At 42.7% G+C, this 14685-nt stretch overlaps 1 protein-coding gene across 2 annotated transcripts in view; it reads right to left on the reverse strand.

Moving 5' to 3' along the window:
- The window catches only part of LOC308477442 (uncharacterized protein), a 73825-nt gene extending 60536 nt beyond the window's left edge, over positions 1–13289 (reverse strand). The window contains exon 1 of one of the 2 annotated variants that reach the window (XM_081006011.1): positions 13136–13289. The gene's annotated coding sequence lies outside the window, so the exon portion shown is untranslated. The remainder of the gene's footprint in view (positions 1–13135) is intronic. The other variant, XM_081006010.1, reaches the window with a different exon arrangement.
- Positions 13290–14685: the final 1396 nt, after the last annotated feature.

Raw genomic sequence — 14685 nt, forward strand, 5'->3', positions numbered from 1 at the left:
CGACGACTTGGATGAAGGAAGTGAGGGGGGTGCTCATGAAATTTGCAGATGACGCCAAACTGGGAGGGGTAGCTAATGCCACAGAAGACAGAATGGGGATTCAAGATGGCCTTAACAGATTGAAGAACTGGGCCCAAATTAACAGAATGAAATTCAATAGGGACAAATGTAAGGAGTCCAACAACATCTAAGGGCCCTATCCCGGCAATACACCATAGGTGCTATTTCCCTTATAAAAAGCTGATTAGCTATGTACCTGTGTAAAAATGCAGATTTTATTGTCAGTTGTTAAATAATGATGGTAGGGTTTCAAGTATCAAAATGGCTCTCAAAGATGGCTGTGCATATAAGCAAGCCAAGCAGAAACTGGTCTTTGGTGCTGATAGAGCATCAGGTGCAAATGGGAGTCAAGTCCGTAAGAGAACTATTTGGAAACAGTAATTTTGAAAACCCACCCATGATAGCTCCCTTTCGTTTTAGAAACAAAGCTTTGTTTTAAATGTGAAGGGTAAATTACTCTGTCATTTTAAACTCTGGACTCTAGGAGAAAGATAATACGTATTCCTCACACAGACAGAACAGTCCAACAAGCATTGATTTTTGAGCAGCCTATATTCAAAATATTACTTGGTCACTCCTTCATATACACTCATGGTTTTCAAATGTGTGACATTTGCTAAGCTGAAGAGTCATGGGCAGTTGTTAGGAAATAGTTCCTAATCCTTCCAGTATCCCTGTTTGAATGCTGCCCATAGGGTTGAAACTACGTAAACGTACTGGCATCCAATGCAATGTCCCTATATTTCACTGTGCTTTCTTTCCACTGTTTAAAAACTGTGCTCATATTACATGAAGACCAGAAGGGACCACTTCCCCTTACCTTTTTGGATGACCACTTAGCCCAGGGGTAGGGAACTTTTTTTCTGGCAGGTAGGCAGAACCACCCATTGTCAGTCACCTGACACCAGGTGATGCTTCCCTTTGAAGCACCAATTGCCCCTGTTTTTCCAGAGTTCCCTGGGACAAGGGACTGATCGTTAAACTACTCTGGGAATTGTACCTCTGTGAAGGGAACGGGGTCTCCGAGCAACTCTCAGCACCCTTAACAAACTACACTTCCCATGATTCTTTGGGGGAAAGCCATGACTGTTTAAAGTGGTATGACACTGCTTTAAGTGTATAGTGCAGGTCTTCTGAGAATCATCCCTGAGCCTAAGGGGTCGGAGCCTCAGGGACTGGAACGTGGAGTCACAGGCCAAAGAACAATGTTTTAGAGGTCCCCTAGGCAAATACATCATATTATGATAAAACTGAATGCAACTGAATGCTATCCCATATTAAAAATCCCTGCTACAGATGTCGAAGTCAGTCTTTACCCTGATATACTCATTTTCTACATGTAGGAATATAACGTGCTTTTAATCGTAGTGTAATAACAGTGGTTTATGGCACCTAAGGAAAGCAAGGGAGATCAAAGGGGTTAAACTCACAGTCCCAAGGGCAAAAACCTGGTAAGCATGCTAGGCTTAAGCTACTGAGCTACAGTGTACTGTGCTAGTCTTTAAATATATCTGTACCACCACTGCACATTCCCTACATCTGCTATCATGGAGGCACTGCCCATATTTGGGCCAATACATTGAAGTAAATGACTTTTAATTATTATGCTTCCAGTGTGGAGAACCACCATAGTAAAGTGCCTTCAGGCAGCCTTCGCTTGAGGGCTGCAATGCTCAAAATCTTAAGCTTCTTCCACACAGAAAATGTCAGCTTTCTGCATTAGTGCTGCTTGAAGAAACTTCAAAAAAACCACAACCCAGTACCGAGCTGTTACCCAGAACTCTAACAAAGCTGCAAGCCAAAATAGTGCAGATTCATGCAAAGTGAGCGTGAAAGGCCACTGAACTCTGTAGGATTCTTTGAAGAATTACAGGATCCTGAGGGCTCTCTTACAGAGTCATTTGGAATCTAGAGATTTTGGTTCCAGCTCTTGATAAAAATTAAATGTCTATAAAGGTAATAATGAGGGGATTTTTTTAAAAAAAAGAAAAACCCTCTTACGTACCAAAGCCAAGACAAACATTAAGGCAATGTTACTGAGACAAGCAAGGAGCTTTGCTAAAGCTAATGTATTTTAATAATGTTATAACCTTCCCAACTGCAAACAGACACAGTGAGAGAGACAATTTCAGCAGTGCTTTGCACCGTTTTCATGCAGAGTTGGTTCCTTCGACAGGCAGAGAAGGTTTCATCACAATGAATCGTGCACTAAATAGCCATGCCTATCCTGCCAGACAAGAATGAACGGACATGGAAGAGATCACTTCACTCCCCACTATACCAATGTCCACAGAAAGTAGAGTGTCTCGTAACACACTCTCCATGGAATTGATGACTTGATGGTTTAGGTGCTGTTTTCCTGTCTTGGTGCTGAACATGGGCACTGGATGGAATGATCAGTGATGCTCATGACAAACGTGTGGGCCACCCCTTCACAGGATTCAAGGTCAACCAGCATTTGGTATGGGAAGGCCTTCAGTCCCGAAGGGCTATGAATTCACTGTGCTAATCTGTTGACCAGCTGTTGATCAGTGTTTGACAACACCGGAAGCTTTTCTGCTACCTGGGTTTGTTCCAATCACCAGGTACTTACTTAGCAACCAATGTGATGATGGCGTCACGTTCCACAAACAACCTTTCCTGAAATCTTTTTTCTTTTATAACCAATATCCTCGGGACACGATCCTAGTATACCTGGAGATCCTAACAGGATCTCAAATGCTTTGCTCTAAGTGTAAATCATTTAAACGCAATCCCATTAACACAACTGACAATTCCCAAGTAATACAGTAGTTAATAAATTTCACATCTAATGGCATCTCTCTGTGTGTTTCTCCTCGGAATTGACCCAAACCCCTCAGCACCAATGCTATGCCTGTGTTCAGCATTTACCAATATTCCACTCATCTGCACTGCAGTCATGCATGCATCTGTCTGTCAGCGCAGGGCTTGCACAGCAGGTGCTCTGTACAGACAGAGGAGCAAAGTCAGCACAATGTGTCAGTCCTGTGTATGGGGGATTTTTGCTCTCCTGGCACTTCCACATCAATACTAAAACAGCAAATCAGGAGTGTAGGAGCTCTTTGTGAGATACGCCCCAAGCGTTGCTAAGACATAAGAATCTGCGTGCTCTGTTAAGTAAACAAATTGCTCATTCAGAAGATGATGCTTTACCAAAATTACTCACTGAAAATCCTTTACAAGTCAAGTAAGGTACTATAGGCATCAGCATTCATTAGGAGGGCTGTTATTATGTCTTGTATTGATTTCAAAAGGCAAAGGTTGGGCAAGTCAACTGTCACTCAGTAAAGGTACTCAGTTTGGGAAAATGCCAAACTGGGAGAAAACTGTATAAGTTCTGGACCTCATAAAATCATTTTACACACCCTTTAACAAACTGTCTTCAACTTCAGGTTTTATATTTCAGTGCACTGTTTCTGCAGTAGCTGAGTTTGTGATTATGAAATGATACCCTTAGATGGAGTATTGCACTGTCACAGCCCAAGTCTTACTACGCAACCAAAGACTTACAGGAAGACATAATGTGGCAGGCAACATGGATTTTGGCATCCTAAGAATTTCAATATGTTTGTTATCAAAGAAAACACATAGCTTTGTTTTTGCACAGAGAAACTACCGTAATATGCATTGGCAGCATCTGCCAAAGGCAAGCTGACCGATGGGATCTTTGCAGGTACCGCTACAGGTTATAGGGAGCCAGAATAACATTCAGACTGCTTGGTTGTTGTAATAAATTTTACAAATTATGTGTGTGATTTTTATGGCATTATGCAAATTTAGCAACATCTGTGTACAACTACACCCAGCAATTGGGTTTTCCTAGTACAGAGTATCTGAAGACACAGTGGCAGAAACCTGAGATGGAAAGGGCACCAGAAACCTCTTTTAGCAGGAAAAGGTACCAGGGCCAACCCTACCATTAGCCAGAGTGAAGTGATCACACCAGGCAGCAGATGCTTGAGGACTTATCAGCGGCAGCCCCCAGCCACAAGTTCCTCTGTTTGAAAGCAGAGTTGTATATGGCACACAGTCGATCCTGCACCTTTTAAACTAGTCTGCTTCTCTTTGGTGTGGTGTGTGACACTGGCCTATTGCCAGTACTGAAGTAAAAAAAGGTAACTGCCAGCCCAGTCAGCTTTCTTCTTGTATTTTGCCTCAGGCAGCAATATGTTTTGAGCTGGTCCTGATGGGCACTTCCAAACAAAAATAAAATGCCAGCGTAGCACTAGCTCATTCTAAATGAGCTAGATCTAGTCTAAGGGGCTGCCCAAGATAGTTTGCCACTTGAGGCCAAACACATTAGAGGTTGACTCTTATGTCAACACTGGCATTGAGACAGCATTCTACACCACACCCAGGATAGCTCAGTTGGTGCTGAGCAGCTTGCGTTGCACACACAGATCAGCCCTCCACAATTTGCCACCACTTCTTGCTTCCCCAAACTATCTGTCACCTGAGGCAACTACCTCACTCTGTCTAATGACAGAGCGGACTCTAATTCCCACAAATGTGATAACATTTCACTTCTGCTCAGAAGATTTCACCTGCCCAACCCCTTTCCATGGAAGAGCTCCTGCCACTGCTGAGTTCCTCCCTCAGAAAAAAGGGCACAGGTGTATAAACTAGTTTTAGAGCGCACCATTAATATTTTAATTAAATTCGCTCACAGTGCAATCCTATATACGTCAGCTCTGAAGTATGTCCCATTGCATTCAGCGGGGCTTGCTTCCAGGTAAGTTGGTACAAGACTGTAGCCTCAGTTGCCAAAACACATCATTGTAAAGTCTTCTGGGCTTTGCAAGGACAGAGGGCGTAAATGCTTTAGGAAGAGGAGGAGGAAAGAAAATACTCCATGGTTTCATAATCAGACGCTCCATTTCAATTAACTAAATTATGGGACTGTAAATAAAATAATCCAGTCAATAATATGAGTCCATCATGTTGCATTAGCATCACAGGCTAAGTGAATGATAACAGGGCACAGAATTAATCGGATGTGACAGGAAGCTGCAACTGCAGCACCCTGATGAAGGCCCCCAAGCAGTATCCTTTTCCAGAAAGCCACTCAGCCCTAAATGAAACAACAACCTGGCCTGCAAAACTGTGACCTTAACTAACATACGCAAGTGATTGCCAATACTTTTATTGAGGGGGGGGGGGAAAGCTCAAGTGGCTTTTGGACTTTGTTTGTCAGTTCCAATCCCTGCTCCTGATGTGAACACCATTTCTGTCTTTAAAAATGTTATTATGCAGTTTACAGCTTACAGAATGATAAGAGCCTCTGCTGGATAAGCGAAAGGCTCATCCAGCCCAGAATCCTGTTCTCAAAGCAGCCAATTCGATGCTCATGGGAAGCCCACAAGTAGGACCTGAGTGCAGTAGCATTCTCTCCCACATGTGGCCCCAGCGACTGGTACTCAGAGGCATACTCTGAGGCTGGAGGCAGTACACAGGCATCTTGACTAGTAGCCATTCATATCCTTATCCTCCATGTCTAATCTACTTTTATAGCCATCTCTACATCTTGCGGCACTGAATTCCAGAGTTTAAACACTTCCTTCTGTCAGTTCTGCATCTCCTAACATTTAGCTTCAATGGGTGATATCAAGAAAGAGGGGAGAAACTGGCTTCTATCCACTCTCTCAACACTATTCATAACTTTATACACCTGTATTATGCCCTCACCAGCTACACACCATTTTATCCAAAAGCCCCAAACACTGTAATATTCCCTCGCAGCGTAGTTGCTCTAGCTCAGGCATAGGCAAACTCCGGCCCTCCAGATGTTTGGGACTACAATTCCCATCATCCCTGACCACTGGTCCTGTTAGCTAGGGATGATGAGAATTGTAGTCCCAAACATTTGGAGGGCCGGAGTTTGCCTATGCCTGCTGTAGCTGCTTGATCATTTTGGTTGCCTTTTTCTCCACCTTTTCCTAGCTCTACGATGTCCTTTTTCAGGCGTGGCCAGCAGAACAGAGCACAGTACACCAAGCGCAGCTGCGCCATAGACATGATAACGGCAGTTTCATTTTGCAATCCCTTTTCTAATTATCCCTAATGTGAAACTTGCCTTTTTCACAGCTACAACACACTGGGTCAACATTTTCATTGTGCCATCCACCACAACCCCCAGATCTCTTTCCTGGTCAGTCAAAGCCAGGTCAGTTCTCATGAGCATATATGGGAAGTTAGGGATTTTTGCCCCAACGTGCATCACTTTGCACTAAACATTGACTTTGCTACCCACAGGTGATTCTGCAGGCAAATATATTGCTGGCTTCATATTAAACCATAGTCTTTAAACTACCTGAGTGGCAAAAAGTACCATCAGGTAGTGCCTTTGCCTCCAGAAAAAATTCAATGAGGACATAGGTGATTTATTCTGATAGACCATGCTGGCCTCTTTCAGACGTAATCTAAACTGTGGTTTCATGTTTTACAAGTGGCTTCATCAGAGAAGAGGCAGGGGAAGGGGGGCACACAAGCCCAAGGCTCACTGATGTAATGCTAAGCCAAGTCTAACATTACATCTGAACCAGATCATTGTGAAGGCAAGACCTAGTGAAATTCACACTAGGAAAGGTTTACAAATCTGAGCACTAGAAAAGACTGCCAATATATTTTATTGTTCCTGTGCATGCAATTTCTATTATATTATACAGTATTTTATTAACTTAATTTTATTTAGTTGTTTAATAAAATTTGAATATAACTTAGCTCTGAAGAAAACCTCTCAGCAATTCACATATATAAAATACACACATTAAGACGGTTACCAAAAAATGTTAAAAACAAGTTTAAAAAGCAGAATGAATAAAATCAACAGTTAAAAGCATAGATTATAAGTATACATAATAAACTAAAATTACAGATTAAAATATATGTCAGCTTTACATGCCCTATGTATTAATGTAACAAAATAACTGAATGGTTTGCAATGACTTCATCATGACCAAAATTAATATTTTCTTAAACACTGTATAGTTTTGTGAATATACATTAATTAGAATTTGTGTAATTATTTGCCTAGCTTTCCATCAGAAAGCTGACATGCATCTGTTGATTTGACACAACTGTCTACATAAAATACCTACTAGGAAGTAAGTATCATTTAACTCAGTGAGACTTGTTTCACAGTAAAAATGGAAATGTTCCTTTAAGATAATTATAGGGTCCAGATCGTGAGAAGTAACGGTATCACTCTATTCTGCTTTGTTCCATTCTCACCTAGGACACCAGTTCTGGGCACCAAAGTTTTAAAAGGGTATCAACAAACTGGAAAATGCTTTTATTTAAAATGCATCTCTGGGTTATTTGTGGGGCATAGGAATTCGTTCATTCCCCCGCCAAAAAAAAAAATATAGTTCAGCCCCCCACAAGGTCTGAGGGACAGTGGACCGGCCCCCTGCTGAAAAAGTTTGCTGACCCCTGCTCCAGGTGGTAGGACCCAAACCAACTGATTCAAATTTCAAGGCACAGGATTTACAAAACCTTAGAAATACCTTTCCAAAAGGATCAGTTTTTCAACCATAGGGCAGGCTGGCTTGAAAAGTAGTGGAACGTCCTTCATCAGAGGTGACCCTTGCGGTCCTTTTCAACTTAATAACACCTTTTCAGTTACATATATATATATATATATATATATATATATATAATGTTTTGATGCACATCATTTGATTTACTGCTATAAAATGTGCAACTATATGATTAAGTAGGTCTTCCCCCAACATACAATGGGCATATGGAATTGTCATTAAAGGAGCTTGTTTGTTTGTTTGTTTTTAATCACCTTTCACAGGCTTGAACACAAAAAAGAACTGACAAAACTTGTTTCGCATATTTCTGTACCTTTTTTTCTTGTTTCCCCCTATTTGTGCTGACCTGTTGCCATTAGTGATTTCATGTATATTTAAGACAATGGTCACCTGATCTTTGGAATCAATGAGAATTTTTTTTTAAAAAAAGGATTAATAGAAAACCATAGGCTTGCACAATGTAACAGACGTCAGCTATTCATTTGTTTCCCCCAAAGATGGGCCCATGAAAGTTCTTGTTCCTCAAAAGTCAACCTCTACAATGCACACTACAGTGTGTTACTGCAGAAAACTGCCTGCAGAGCAACCTGACCCAAGGCCAAAATATATACGACGTTAAATGCATATAAGATTTAGCATGCAAATATTAAAGACTTTGAAAATTAGGTTGGGGAAAGAATCAATACCACTGTGCATGAGTAGGGTTTTTTCCTTAATAATAATAATAATAAAACAAACCCTTTTCCCTGTGTGCCACAGTCTGCAGAAACTGTCCCTATCCCCAAAGCTGATACTAGTCCTGGGAAAGAAGCTTTTATTTAGGTGAGAATTAAAAACTAATACAGGTGTTACAAGGTTAAGAAATTAAGGGAAATTACAAGTTTTCCAAAGAAACAGATCTGGAGAAAGATTTCATTCCAACTCCATATATGGTAGTCAGACCCTAGCAATCAAAATCTTTCCATTGAGACTGTGTATCAACGATCATCTCTGCTGCATAATAAAACCTATTGCCCCCTTACTGCAATTCTTGATCGTATGAAGAGTTGATCTAGCATCAGTAGCTTGATAACTTTACCAACACATGTAGGAAGGCAAAAGCCTCATTGAAGGGTGTAAGAAGCCTGTTCGGTGTATTCCTAATTACAGCCATTTCCTCTTGGGCTGCATAATTAAAAGGCAATAGGAAATTCAAACCAGATTACAAGCAATTAATAGTCTAGGCAATTTCACACACACACAACCAAATAAAGCTACAAATCCGCCTCCGCCCCCCCCCCCCCCGCACATTTTTAGAAGAGTAGATGAACACATAATCAGATAGATATTCTTCAGGAGTGGGACACAGTGAAGGTCTCTCTCCAATACTCTCAGACCAGAATATATGCATCTGTTGTAGCCATGTTGATCATACTTATGGGGGTTTGTTTTCGCTTTTCTAAAGTACAGCTTTAAGAATGATGAAAACCTGCAAAATGTCCTCAATATCATTATATCCACTGATGGCTTTGGTTATATGGCTTGGTGGCAAACCAGGGTTTGCATCTGAACCGGGCATAAAAGTTGAGGGGTACAGAATAATGTTTAGTCTATGGCCCCAATAACTGGTAACCCACCTCTTCTTATCTGCATAAATTAGTCATCCAGTTATGCTTTATAAGGTGGCAAACTCTTTAGCTTGGCTTGCTCTGAATCACTCTTCTTTCAAACATTCTGTGCATCTCATTCACATTAACATTTCCCACCTTTGAGTAACTATGTTGATTTCTGAGTTTCCCATCACTTTGCTTCGGGGAAAAGATCTTAGCATGTTTTTCCTACATCAGCATATGCTTCCTCCAGCATGCATATTGCACTTCCCACTTCCATCTGTATGTGAGATGCCCCTGTCAGCAAGCCACATTAAAACCAATGGTCCTAAAAGCTCCACAGCAGACCAAGTACAGTGGTACCTCTGGTTACGAACTTAATTCGTTCCGGAGGCCCGTTCTTAACCTGAAACCGTTCTTAACCTGAGGTACCACTTTAGCTAATGGGGCTTCCCACTGCCGCCGCTGCACAATTTCTGTTCTCATACTGGGGCAAAGTTCTTAACCTGAGGTACTACTTCTGGGTTAGCGGAGTCTGCAACACAAAGTGTTTGTAACCCGAGGTGTTTGTAAGCTGGGGTACCACTGTATTATTAGAAAATTGTGTTCACATCTTATAATTGGCATGCAAACTTGTATTTGTGCTGGCCTGTGCTAAAAAATAACAGCTTCAGCTTCCAGGTTCTCAAAGAGTGCAGAATATGGAATGCCACGTAAACAGAGACCCAGGTCAGACCCAGAAATAAGAGATATACAATTCTTTCAGAAGGATGACATGATGTGAGCTTGCCCATGCCATTTTCATGTGCACATTCCCTACACCCGCAGTTTAGAAGCAGTGGAAATGGCAATAACAGAGGCTAATGCAGAGATACCACAATGCCTGTCGGCCTTGGATTTGCAGCCTCAACACCTGCAAGGCTGCATCCCCGTTCTGTAGAACGCACATAGGACATTGTAGTAATTATTTGGGGGGCATGTAAAGTTTAACTTTACAAGGTGCTCATTCTTGGTAAAAAAAAGGGGGGCACAGCTACCAAGGATGACCTCATTGCTATCATCTGACACAAGTGAAAGGGTCTTTCACATCATCTGCTACCAAATTCTTCCAATTGGAGATGCCAAGGATTTAACTTGGGACCTTCTGCATGCCAAGCATGTGCTCTCACTGAGCTATGGTACCTGCATTGGGAACAACAGCTGAGCTCTACGCAAGTGCAATGCCCATCCAGAGAACAACCTCTCGCTATCCTGTGCCATGCATTGTGTTATATATCTAAAAGCAGCATCAACAAAGATACAACTGGTACAAAGCATGATTGTTATTGAAGTTGTTACTAACGCTGCTTATAGGGCATTTTACCATGCCAAGTCTTTCACAGGGCTCACCACAACCCCATGAGGTAGGCAAGGCTGAGTGATTCCTATGCAACAAATGATGCAGTGAAGGTGAGAATCTAGGACTTGCCTCCAAATCACCCCCACAAGTCCATTTTTGATGTGATATTTGAATTTAGGCTCTCCTCGACTTTTTGTTCCCCTCTTCTATGAGTGCCACAGCAAATAAATGCAAAAAACACCCAAGCCTTTAGGAACAATTGTGAATTAAATTTCTGCTGTGTAATTATAATTGAAGAGGTGTAGATTTGGCTTTGGCTGGTTATTTATAGATTCACGTTGGAATTCTATTTATACTTGACATTTTCCAATAATCCAATGAAATAACTCCCCACAAGCATTCAAACAGATGACCTTGCCAATGCCTTCTGGGGCTTCAAATCCATATGTATAAAAGAAAGAGGGGAATATATTATGAATCAGAGTGGTGAAAGGAAAAATGAGTCACATCCTCCTGATTCAAAGGGTGAGATGCTAAGCAGCTCTCTTTTCTTTCTTTTTTTTTTTTAAAAAAAAACACTTAAACTCCCGTTACAAGAAGTATGAAATCAGCTATCCCAGATGGGGAAACAATCATCCAGAAATGTACGCATTTTCTGCCCCACTGCTCTGAGAACGCTTAGCATTTTTGCCTACTACAGATGCTGAGCTATCTCAATAATAGACTGGAAAGTGTTTGGATTTCCCTCAAATCTTTATAAAAGCAGGGAAATCCTATTTTTCAATATATCCAACAGAAACAGTGCTTTTTGCATTGGTGAGTGCAGTATGGATGATCATGTACTTAAACAACCCTTGCATGCAAATTTCCACAGGGTGGTGAAAATTCATCCTTTGTATAGTATCTTCGTTTTACCTCTAGGACGTTTTTTAAAAATTCATACTTTCATTCATCCTATCATTAATGTTAGAAATCATTATTAATAAGAGGACAATAGGTACAACAAAAAGGCATGGTGAGTCGTCCCCAGATTGTAGGAACAGTCTGTTGAGCATCAGACACAGCCAGGAAAGGAGTTAATGCATTTTGGAAGCAATGCCTTGCCTCTGCAATGTGACAATTCCGATATGGATGCAGCTCTGGCTGGCTGTTTGGCAGGTAACAGACCTAGTAGCAAAAGGATTGGGTCTGTGTACCAGAGCAGATCCTCTGATAATGTAAGATGTGGTTTCTATTTATTTAATGATGTTCTTGACTTGCTATTTCAAGGGGGTGAGGGATGACCAGAACACAGGCAAATAAGAGAAGGCACTGCCTGCTCACTAACCTCTTGTAGCTCTCCCTTTCACTCTACGCAGCCATTTGCCTTTGTAGCAAAGCCTATGCTACAGCCCTGCAAGCTTGGGTCAGTATAGCCAGGTTTGCTTTGGAAACCAATTCCTTCCACGCAGTCTTTCTGAACAAAGCTATTCCTTTAATCACCCCCAAACTTCCACAAATCTGTCTTCTTATGACAACTAGCCCCACTAATGAAATCCCTACCAGACAAGGTATGGCAGAATGAGGATTTCTAAATAATAATAATAATAATAATAAATTAAGCTATAAGTACATAAAATATGGAGATACAATCACATGGAAAGGAGAAATGGATGCTAATTTGTAAGGAGAAAGAAAAACGTTCTGAGAAGTAACTCAAGGAGACTCTTAAATTGAATACTAAATGTGTGGTTTATGCAAGGTGGCAGCTTTTTCTTTCCCAGAAATCATTCTTAAAACCATGGCAGAGTCAAGAAGAAACAACCGGTGCATGATTGTGGAATCCCCAACTGACAAGTGGTTGCTGCAGCTTTGGTTCTGAGGCACCCCTTCCTTTTACACACGGTGGCCCTTATTTTAAATGGTTGTGTTCTTTTTTCCAGAACACCGCAGTCCCATAAACCACCATGGATAGCCGGAACTCCAAAGAGCCCCATGCACAGTTCTCTGGTGTAGCCTATTATTATTATTATTATTACAAATTAAAATAAATCAGGCACCTTCACACAACGGGCACAAAACCGTGAATATCTGCATACAGAACTTAACCCTGCAAAAGCACTCGACCAACAGCCTTCAAGCCCAAGTGGGAAGTTTCTTCGCCTTCACGCCTTCCTCCACAACCCAGCCCCACCAACCCCTCTGCCACTTCAGCTTCCTCGCCCCCCCCCCTTCGCAAGAAACTCCGTCCCCAACTTTAATGCCGTTTTTTGATCTGCAAACCTTCACGCACCAAACACCGTCGCTTTGCGAGGTGGGGAGGGGGGGGGAATCCGCAAGAGCCGGGATGCGCCTTATTGATTGTGTGCAGTGCGCGCACAATAGAGGCAAGGAAGGAAGCTGCACACACACACACACACACACACAAAATAAAGACAACGACCACAACCCCAAACGGGGAAGGAGCGCCCATCCACGCCACAATCTACCCCGCTTCCATTTTGCCAAGTTCCCCTCACCCCTTTCTCGCCTTGCACCCCCCCCCCCAGCTCTACACACGCGGCTTTTGTTCCCCTGCCGTCTCCTGCTGAGCCTCACAGTTCCTTTACCTGGAGCGCTTCGACTAGGATGTTTCGCCTCGCCGCTTTTCTTGCGCCCGCTCTCCGTCTTCGGCTCCAGCCGCTGCAGCACCTTGCGCGGCTGATAAGCGAGCCCTCCTCTTCCCCCTTCTCCTCCTCCTCCCTCCTCCTCCCCAGCCGAGCTTGTTGCAGGCTGGCGGGCAGCCTCTGGTTTAGTCCGTCGCCACAGCAACCCCCGGCGAGAGGCGCGCGCGAGAGGAGCAGCGCCCGCGCTGATTGGGTAGCTGCGGCATATATGCAAAAGAGACGAAAGGGGCCGGGCCTGGGAAGGAGCTTCTTCGCCGGGGCGTGTCGTAGGCGAGCGTGAGGGATGCACCTGCTGGGATCCCACGAAGCTGCTGCTCCAGAGGGCGAAGCGGGTGCTTCCAAGGCAAGGGGAGGGCAAGGTTGCCAGAAAGGGGCTTCTCTGAGCAAAATGCTCCTTTCACTCCCAACGCATCCCCCCCCCCCGGAAGCAGGTTTATGTCCACGGAGATAACGCCAGACAAAAGATTTAGGGAGATCTTATCTCGCGCAGAGAATGCCATTCTTGAATATTTCCAGAGGAGGGGCTGTGTTGGTCTGCTGCAGCGGGGAACGAGGAACAAGTCTCGTGGCACCTCAGAGACTTCAACAAATTGACGGTGGCAAGAGGATAAGTATTCATGGGTTACAGAAAATGGTCTACAAAAAGCTTGTGGCGACGCCAGAATAAATTTGTGAGTCTTTTAAGGTGCCACAAGACTCTTTGTTATGATTCTCAAAGTTGAAGGTGCTACCACTGCTGTTTATGAATGGTTTTGGGACTTGGGAGTCCCAAAGGGCCAAGGTCATATGGGATTTTCATGAGGGACCGAATGAGCTGACATTCAGTGAAGAGAATTGCCTACAGGTTAGAGTTAGGTCAAGGTTTAGTCCGATTTTCCATATCAGCTGAGCTTCCAGTTCTGCAAAAAAAACCAATATACCTGAATATAGCGTAATTATTATTACTATATTAAGTTTGTGTACTGCCCTTCATCCAAAGATCACAGGGCGGTTCGCAATAGGTTCATAATAGGCCATGCAGAGCAATGTAATCCCCAAATAGGGTACAAATTCTGACTAAACAAAAGAAGTTTGTTTAGCTGTTTGACAGTGGCCTGGACTACCTTGGAAGGTAGTAGCCTCTTCTTCATTGCAGGTTTTTAAATAGTGGTTGAATGACCATCTGTCAGAGATTCTTTAGCTGTCATTTCTGCAGGGGGTTGAACTAGATGACCATTGGGGTTCCTTCCAACTCTACAATTCTGATTCTTAGTGTCGTAATCTCCACAAAAAATCTGCACATGCAGCTCTTTGCATAGTCTTTTGACCGATCCTGACCCAAGTGTTGTTTCTCAATTGATAGCACTATACAGTACTTTCTTTGACCCTGGGAGTAAGATGATACTGTGTTTTTAAAACATTGTATTTTATAATGCCTGATTTACTACAGGGCTGATCAAAAACAAGGCACTGTTGCCCAGTAAGAGGAATATTTTATTTATGCATCCATTCTA

The sequence above is a fragment of the Podarcis pityusensis genome, assembly GCF_964106645.2.
Source record: "Podarcis pityusensis genome assembly, chromosome: 1".
Classification (NCBI taxonomy): Eukaryota; Metazoa; Chordata; class Lepidosauria; order Squamata; family Lacertidae; genus Podarcis; species Podarcis pityusensis.